The sequence below is a fragment of the Macrobrachium nipponense genome, chromosome 28 (assembly GCF_015104395.2).
Source record: "Macrobrachium nipponense isolate FS-2020 chromosome 28, ASM1510439v2, whole genome shotgun sequence".
NCBI lineage: Eukaryota > Metazoa > Arthropoda > Malacostraca > Decapoda > Palaemonidae > Macrobrachium > Macrobrachium nipponense.
Window position 1 is genome coordinate 59,035,594 of NC_087217.1, and position 10,773 is coordinate 59,046,366.

The following is a 10,773-nucleotide window of genomic DNA, read 5'->3' on the forward strand; positions in this document are numbered from 1 at the left end:
ATATCTATATATAAATATCCGTGTATATATATACATATATATATATATAATATATAGTATATATATATATATAATCTAATATAAGGATGTTACATATAATATAATTATATATATATATATATATTCATATATATATATATATATATATATATATATATTATATATATATATATATATATATATATTTATTGGGATAAACGGTGGAAAAGAAGAAGATATATATATATATATATATATATATATATATATATATATATATATATATATATCTATCTTCTTTTCCACCGTTATCCCTACACTCACTAAGGGGTCGGTTGCCTAATGCGCCTTTCTTTACAAAATCATGCATGGTTTATTATTTGGTAAAGGGATTTTTACGACTATATGCCCTTGCTGTCATCAACCACAGTTATTGGCGGTGGGCCAAGCCTTTGACTAAAAGTCCACCTGCAAGCAGCAGTTTCCACAGTTATTGGCGGTGGGCCTAGCCTTTTACTAAAATAGCAAGACTGCAAGATAGCAGCTGCCCTTTTAGTCACCTTTTACGACAAGCAGGGGCCTACGGTGGCAATATTCTTACACACCTACCATAGGGTGTGTGTGTATATAATATATATATATATATATATATATATATATATATATATATATATATATATAATGTGTGTGCATAATGTTTCAAGAAAACACGAAGCGTATTTATTTAAATTCAGGATTGATTAATATTTTGATGTCTACTATTTTTTCTTATAAGCATGATGAACAACGGGCGTTGTAAGTTCCCCGAAAGCTGGAGAAATCCATTTGGAACCGTTTTGCTCGAGCTCTTCAGCACGCTAGACTGCATTAGGAAAACAACTATGCGAGTTCCTGAGAAACTGAGCTGGATTAAAGTGAAATTTATATGTATTATGTATGTGTATAATCACACACTCATACATATACATACATATATCTATCTTATATTATATATCTATATATATATATATAGGATATTATTTAGTTATATATATTATATAGATGTATAATATAATTATATTATTTATTATATATATAATATGGTTATATATATTATATATATATAATATATAGATAATATTATATATATATTATTGTATATGGTCATTGTAAGTATGAGTGTGTGATTATACACCATCCATTTATACATATAAATTTCAAATAAATTTCATATATATATCTATATATGGATATATACTATATTATATATATATATATAATATATATATGTATATATGAAAATTTCATATATATATATATATATTAATGATATCTATATATATATATATATACTATATACATATATATACATATATATTATATATATATATATATATTATATTCAGCTATAGTATATTTGTGAGTATAAACTCAAGCTTTGCGACATGCATACATGATATTTATATGATTCTTAGATTTTTGACGTACAAATGTCCCTTAATTCCATGATAGTTCTTCAGATTTCCACAATTCTTCGTCGATATTTGTATTTATATCGTAAACACGCATTTTTGGTCATATTTCTCGGTTGAGTTTCGCCCCCTCTGCACTCGAGACGTCACATTATGGTGGCGCTGTCCACAAGCGTTTCGTGTTCCATTGTGCAATGTTATGCCGCCGTTAGAGTAAGCGAACGTGACATTTTCTGACGGCAGTGTTACCCGTCTTTCTAAAATACGACTTAATGCAAGAGCACGGCCGGAATCATAGAGTCCCTGTGAGTTGCTGACTGCTGAAATGGCCGTTTGCAACAGATTATAGCAACAAATCGTCGGCATTGTTTGTGAGGTAATTTTTTTTTTTTTTTTTTTTTTTGTTTTTTTTTTTTTTTTTTTTTTTTTTTTGAAGGATATTCTGTTTTGATTAATTTATCCCGCAGATTAATACCGTTTATTAAACTTCCGGTAAAGGTAGGTCAGGCCACTCGCTCGCCAATTTTTGCAGCTAGGTCATAGACGTACATACGTTGTTGGTGTGCCTGCGCAGAAATAGGTCATATACTACATGCACGGAACTAGGTCAGCACGGATAGTTTAGCTCGCTACTTTGCTTCGTTGCTCATACGTCTTTTGTCTCTTACTATTTATTAAATCGTATTATGTTTGAATCTGTTGTAAAGTTTCTGTGTATTTCCTGGAAGTAATAATAAACAGTTAATAGTTTTTAGGAATCAGCATGTTCAGTATATTGTAGTATATTTGCCTTCACTAATGATTTATTGACGTTACAAATGCAGTGAGGTGACCGTGGCATTTTTTACATTTAAGTACTGACTGCCCGTCCAGTTAACTGATAATGGTATTGCTTCTTACACAAAGTAGTATTATGATGAAAAATATAAATGATTACTTTCCTACAAAGAGACATGGCGCCGAATTTGGATGGTACCATATTTACAATAACAGTCACACCATCTTGCACCGTTGTCCCAGGACTGGCTGAAGGACACGTCTAAGCTGTATTCATTTTTCATTTTCCTTTCATCTTCATCATCATCTCATCTACTTATGGAATTGCCGTAATATCTCTTTTGGTATTTTTTGTAACTTCTGTCATCTCACAATCGTATTCTTCTTGAAGTTTTATTCTCGAATCGACAAAATGTTTTAGGCATAGTTTCTTTGCCAAATCATGATTCGTTTACTACAGCAATACAGATCATATTAGACTTTTATACAATCTTACTTTCATATACTATTTCAAACTATTATTGTCAAAATCTTCTTATTCATATTAGACTTTTATAAGATCTTACTTTCATATACAATTTCAAACGATTTAATTTCCAAATCTTATTCATATTGGACTTTTATACAATCTTACTTTCATACAAAGTTTTAACCTATTTAATTTCCAAATCTTATTCATATTAAAATTTTATACAATCTTACTTTCATATACAATTTCAAATTACTTAATTTCCAAATCTTATTCATATTAGAATTTTATACTATCTTTCTTTCATATAAAATTTTAAACTATTTAATTTCTTAATCTTATTCATATTAGATTTTTATACAATCTTACTTTCATATACAATTTCAAACTATTTAATTTCCAAATCTTATTCATACTAAACTTTTGTACAATCTTACTTTCATATACAATTTCAAACTATTTAATTTCCAAATCTTATTCATACTAAACTTTTGTACAATCTTACTTTCATATACAATTTCAAACTATTTAATTTCCAAATCTTATTCATACTAAACTTTTGTACAATCTTACTTTCATATACAATTTCAAACTATTTAATTTCCAAATCTTATTCATACTAAACTTTTATACAATCTTACTTTCATATACAATTTCAAACCATTTAATTTCCAAACCTTATTCAGCTTGCCCATCGGTTGATTTTTTTTTTCATTTTTTAGTCCTTTACTAAATTTCAATTCAGTTGACCCTATCAATGTTCGTAAGTACTTAAAGGATTCAACCTCATTTATCCTTTATCCACTTGATATTATTTCATCCCTTTGTGTATATACCATGTCCACAGTACTTGTTATTCTTAGCTTTACTTTGATGAGTCCTGTCTCCCCAGATATATGATGAATTCTGTTAAACAAGCTTCGTGGATCTCGTGGCGTTTTGCTGATGAAAACAAAACAGCATCGTTTTGATATTCTGCGTTTGTCAAATTTCTGTTGTTATTCTATTCTGAACATTCTCTTCCATTCCAGACCACTTTTCCATAAATAAATAATTTAAAAAAATATGAGAAACAAACAACAGAGGTGTAATAACATTACCCTGTGGTTCGACTATATTGACCGCTGTCACTTGGCAATACTGTGTCAAAATTAATTTTGTATCAGCGTGGTTAATGGTTAATTTCAATTAGTTTTACGTATTCAGCGTAATGCCATATTAACGCAAGACCTTCCGTAACGTGTATATATATAATATATTATATTAATAAGAGATATATATATAATATTATATATATATATTATGGTTATTATCTCTCACCATAATACTATATAGCATACACACATATATATGTATTATATGTATGTATGCTATATAGTATACGTATATATACACATATACTATTAAGCATACACACATATATATGTATTACAGATGGTATGCTCTTAGGTATAGTAATAACACATTACGGAAGGTCTTGCGTCAAAATGGCATTAATTGAAATTAGCAATTAGCCACGCTGATGCAAAAATTTTATGTAGATACAGTACTGTCAAGTGTATATATATATATATATATATATATATATATATATATATATATATCTATATATATATATATATATATATATATATATATATATATATGTGTGTGTGTGTGTGTGTGTGTGTGTGGTGCGTGCGTGTGTGTGTGTGGGGTGCACTCGTATATATGTCTTAAACCTTGATTAAAACTATAAACACGCAAGGATGGAACATTTACGTATTTATTACGATCATTTTCCATCTTTTCCGCATGTATACAGGATGAGCTAAAAGCAAAGCAGAAATGAAAGATTCTAAAAAAAAAAAAAGTGGTTATGTTTGGAACTAATTAGTTGCATAGGGGTGGAATAAACCGGGAAAATTTTTTTTTGATATTCGTTAGGGGATTGAAACCTGGCTAAAATGGGAGCCGGATTGTAGTTTTCAGGAAAAAGCAGCATCGTTTTTGATGAGAACTATATTGACACCTTTATTCTAGGAACAGATGCAGTTTACCTCAGACTATATCGGTGACCTTTCTTTCGTAATGATTGAATAGCGTCCGGTAGTCAATTAGAGCAGTAGGGACTTTGGACCGACTCAGGCATTGGGTAAGGTCAGGTCTGTTGAGGTAGTAACTGCCAATCTATTATGTAACTTATTAATTTATGACGAAATAATCAAACTCTTTGGGTGCATTATTATTATTTTATTATTATTATTATTATTATTATTATTATTATTATTATTATTATTATTTTTCTTTTTATCACAGCCTTCCAATTCGACTGGGTGTATTTATGGTGTAGGGTTCCTTGTTGCATCCTGCCTCCTTAGGAGTCAATCACTTTTCTTACTATGTGCGCTGTTTCCAGGGGCACACACTTTTGTATTAGTCCTGGAGCTGCTTCAGCCTCTAGTTTTTGCAGATCATTATTATCATTATTATTATTCAAAAGGTGAAACCTATCCATGTGAAACAAGCCCAAAACGGCCATTGACTTGAAATTCAATCTTCCATAGAATATGGTGTTCATTAGGGAGAAGTAAGGCGAGGTAAAGGGAAGTACAGAAAAAAAAAAGAGATCACACTTACTCAAAAAAGAAGAAAAAATCTAATCGATAAGTGAACAAATAGATAAAAATGTATTAGAATTATTAGAATGCAAGGTAGTAATGTATTGCAACTCCGCTTGAACTTCCGAAGTTGCAATGCAGATATTACATTTGATATACAAATAAGTGACTGAGAGCAGTTTTCTTTCAAAGGACCACACACTCCCACGCCCTCCTCTTCCTTTCCCCCCGAATGCTATATGTTATTACATGACTTGGTATTATGTACTCGTATGTCTGTGGGCATGTATTTGCCAAATTTTTTTTTTTTTTTATGGTTTAGAGGTTAGAACTCCGACTTCTCGTGTGTAATATATAATATTAACATTTTCTTAAATTATATACCGTCTGTTATTTATGGTCACGTCAGTTTTCATACTAAATCGATCAATTGCACGCAAGAGGGAGATTTGTTTGCGCAAGAAATGTTTTAATCGTCTCTAAGGCGTAACGAAAGGGCCTCTTTGCTTGATTTTAATTTAGTATCTAACCTTTCCAATTATTATTTTTTTTTAAATGTGGCATAAGATATACATTACGTGTTTGCGTAGAATGGAATTTTATACTTATATCTTTTGAGTATTTCATGTACAGGTTTCTAATGATTTAAAACTAAATGATTTATCAGACTTTGAACTTTTGACATTATCGTCGTTAAGCAAAACTGCATGAGATACGTTTATGTATATAGATTTTTGTTTCTATACCATTTCTATTCACTGCTTGCCGTTAATAATTGCTACATTAACGGAGGAAATGATAAAAGATGAACACAGAAAAATGCAGACAAAAAAGGTATAATGTCGCCGACGTTTTTTTTCTTTTTTCTTTTTTTTTTGCCTGTTATTTCGATTCACTTTCTTTCCATAATATCAGCCCTTGTGAATATCTTGTTTATTTTGATTTAATTTCTTTTCTTGTTGTGCAAATATCTTGACAATAGATTCCGTGCCTTTTTTCCGTGTCTCTCCATATTTGAAGCTACGTCAAATCCAATTTGGCTGATTTATAGCAACACAGACCACTGCTTGTTTTTCCCTCGACCGGGACATGTAACTCGTTCGGTATTCTGGTGAGATTTTTGTTAACATCGATGATGTGAATTCTCCCCCGACCTGTTTTTTTTTTTTTTTTTTTTAACTCATGTTTCTTATTTTTTGCTGCAAAAATTTAGTGAATAGAAGATCATGCTCGCAATACTGTCGGTAAAACGTGTGTGTGTGTGTGTGTGTGCGTGTGTGTTTATGCACCTGGGGTATACACAATTATTCGTATTCGCGACGTAATAGCATAAGAAAACAGAAAAACGCGCGTGCGCACACATTATACATACATATATATATATATATATATATATATATATATATATATATATATATTATATATATATATATATATATATATATATATATATATTATATAAACTATACTATATTCAGACTTATTGAAGATACAATAATAAAGTTTGTTATTTTGTTTGTATGGTGCTTTTACGTTGCATGGCACCAGTGGTTATTCAGCAACGGGACTAACGGCTTTACGTGACTTCCGAACCACGTCGAGAGTGAACTGATGTCACCAGAAATACACATCTCTTACACCTCAATGGAATGCCCGAGGATCGAACTCGCGGCCACATAGGTGTCACGCCAACACCATACCAACACGCCACTGAGGCACTGCACAATGTAGTTTGGACCTTCCCAGACGGGAGCTAAAAGGAAACTGTTGAAACAAGGAGAGAGAGAGAGAGGAGAGACGGAGCGAGAGAGAGAGAGAGAGAGATGACAAAAAAAACAACAACAACAACAACAAAACACACACAACAAGGTAACGACAAGACAAATGGGAGTATTAAGCTCCCGTCTGGTTAGGTCCTTCTTTTCGTGTCAATGGTGTTTGTATATATATATTTTTAAATGATGTTACATTTTTGTTTTGAATAAGATAATACTGAAGTGTTTTTAGTTATATGTTATGATAAATGTTTTTATGAATAATTATTAAAGATTCGGCTCGCTCTAGTATTTCAGCCCTGAAGATGCAACAATGTTGTTGAGAAACGTCGGCAGAAGCAGTAGACCTTCAATTGGATCGAATGCATTTCCTTGGACGCCTATAACTATGATTTCGAGAGCTGTAGCTCCAGTGTTTGAGATGTTATATGATATATATATATATATATATCTATATATATATATAATATATATATTTATAATATATTCTATATATATAAGTATTATATATACATATATTATATATTATATATAATATATATGTATATATAAAATATATGTTTTATATATCATAATATACAATATATATATATATATATATATATAATATAATATTATATATATAATAATATATAATATATAATACCATATAATATATTTTATTAATATTAATATATATATAATAATATATGTATATATATATAATATATATATATATATATGATATATATATATATATATACCTAATATATATATGTATATATCTATATATATCAATATATATTATATATATATATATATATATACTATTGGTATTTATATCTATAATACAATATATAATATATATATATATATTATATATATATATATACTATATATATATATTTATCTATATAACATATATATAAATGTATATTATACATAAACATCATTATATATTATATATTATATATATATACTATATACAATATAATATATATATTATATATTACATATAGCTATATATTAATATATATACTATATATATATATATATGTGTGTGTGTGTGTGTTGGTGGGTGTGTGTGTGTGTGTATGTATGTATGTGTGCGCGCGCACATATGGTCTCAGTCAGATATGATACAACACAGGAGTGTAATGTTTATTCAAAAATCATCTTTGAGAGATTGCAAAATACTTGAAGGAAGACACAGTGAGCCAATGAAGGCCACGCTGAGTATTGGTGAGCCCTACAACAATGCCTTGAGTTGCCAGTTGACCTCATTGTAGAGTATCCCGAAGGTGGGTGGACCACCTTAGCATTCAAATGATAGCGTGACAGGTCTTCGAGGAAAACCTTCGGAAGCATTCAAAGGAGACCACTTGAGTATTCAAAGGCTATCGTGCGGTTCCTCTCGGTGAAATCGTGCCAGAGAGAGACTTGCGTGAAATTATAATATAAATGCAAGACAAATGAACCGCGTCTTTTAACGGCTAACGAGACACTTTCAGTTCACCGTACCGGATTTTAAAGTCTTCCATTCACGCTGTGTCACCGTTTTAACTAAGGGCAGTCGAGAGAGAAAGCGCTCTTGAAAGCAGCTATGCAAACACTTGAGACGTGATTAGAATATAGCCGTATTTCATTCATGAACACCAAGTAATAAGGCCTTTGAAAAACAGCTTTGATGCGTCCGTAAAGATTTTGGGATTGGTTTCAGTTAATTTTGCTGTAAGTGGGCCACTCAACTGCAAAGTAGGACACTTCTATTATTGGCGACAGAATTGAGTGCGTGTATTTATGTTGGTAAAACGTATGACCGAATACTGTCTTTAAAAAAACGGGTTGGATAGAATAGTTGTTATCGACGTCATGGAAGGTATACAGTATAGCTTGCCAGAAATCAATGTCACGACGCAAGAAAAAAAAACCCTTAATCACTACGTTTGCAATATAATTTTGGCGGGGAGGTCAACCACACGCGCAGTATATTTTAGCTGTCAAATTAAATTACTCCTTTTAGCCGCTAATAAAATAAAAGGCAGTATTTACAAATGACAAGATATGATGCGATAAACAAGAACATGATACTCTTGCGTGTATTTGTAGTTGCTGATAATGAAATGAAGAAAACTTTAGGTCATTTGTAGCTAATAGTACTTCATTCTTTTAGATTGTCAAAAAAGACTGTATTTTAATCTTGGCTATGGTAATTGAGGATCTTTTGAATTGCTATGGTAGATTCACATCAAGCGTGCATCTAATGTCTAGGCCACTCCCTTACGAAGTTCCTGATTGGATGTTGATAAGCCAGTCACATGGTTGGAAACTCTCAGTCTCTCTTGAGAGTTCACATATCCTGAGGGGTACTTTTGAAATATGATAGTTAGCTTACTTACTGAGATTTGTTTTGCATATTGCCACAAGGCGGCTGCAAATTCCCGAGATGTATATTGGTATTGCACGAGCCCCGGTTTATATTTTTTATGACAGCGGCTAGCATATATTTTCTATGTGTGGATATTCTGAAGGTGACTCTAATTGCTCAATGCTCAAAAAAAAAAAAAAAAAAAAAAAAAAAAAAAAAAAAAAAAAAAATCTCCGTTAGCTGAGTAAACGCATTTACTTAACGATTTACACATTGATTTTAGAACAAGTTTAACTGGAGCTTTCTTTCTTCTACTTCTACCTTCCTCTTCTCAGATTTCGCGGAGAATAACATTATTACACAAATATAAAATGTCCAATAGGGGAGAGATTGCGTTGATCAAGCCCTTTTCCTGTTAAACGGCAAAGTCTCGTAACATCGTTTAAACTTTTGCTTCTCAAATTCATTTTCTCTCTCTCTCTCTCTCTCTCTCTCTCTCTCTCTCTCTCTCTCCAAACAAACATACTCACATTTATTTCAAACTTCAAACAGGTTTTGTTATCACCTACCGTGAAATGGTACCATTAGCCACGCAATTACGCAGTGCAAAATTTATTATCCTGGTTTAAGTGAAGGATATAATGCTTCGTGAGGATTTATTTCAGAATTTTTTTTTAATATAGGTCGAAAAAATCCGTTATTTTTACACACACACCCAAACACAGATTCCCAGGAAGAATTTTTTATTTATCAGCCCTCGTGCAGCTCTCTCTCTCTCTCTCTCTCTCTCTCTCTCTCTCTCTCTCTCTCTCTCTCTCTCTGTAAGTATTTAAGCCAATTTATTTCATCATCAGAATGTTACTTTATTATTCTCTCTCTCTCTCTCTCTCTCTCTCTCTCTCTCTCTCTCTCTCTCTGGCACCAGATCTAACGCATTTGGAAAAGGTCAGTGACACGAAGGCATTTAGTTTATGACTCCAGACGGGACATTCAACTATCGCTGGGTACGTGCAAGCATATTTTACTTTTCTCGTTTCTTTCTTTTAATTTTTTCTAAATTAAACATTTATTCTAAACGCTGTGCTGCAAAAGTTATGATGTTTTTCTTTGTGTCTCTCTATATTATTCGTTTCTCTTTATCTCCTTGTTATCATTGTATTCCTTTCTGTGGAAGGTTTCTAGACAGGCTCAGGGAGTTTTGGATTGATCTTCTAGGATGTAAACAAAGAAATATTAATTATGGAATAATTAATATAGTAATAATAAGTTGAAAATACCACTGTATTTCTCGTTACGAAACGTGTATGAATCGCTGCATTTTAGCCTCTGAAATATATTTCAAATCTAGAATATTTAATAAAATATTATTCCCCGT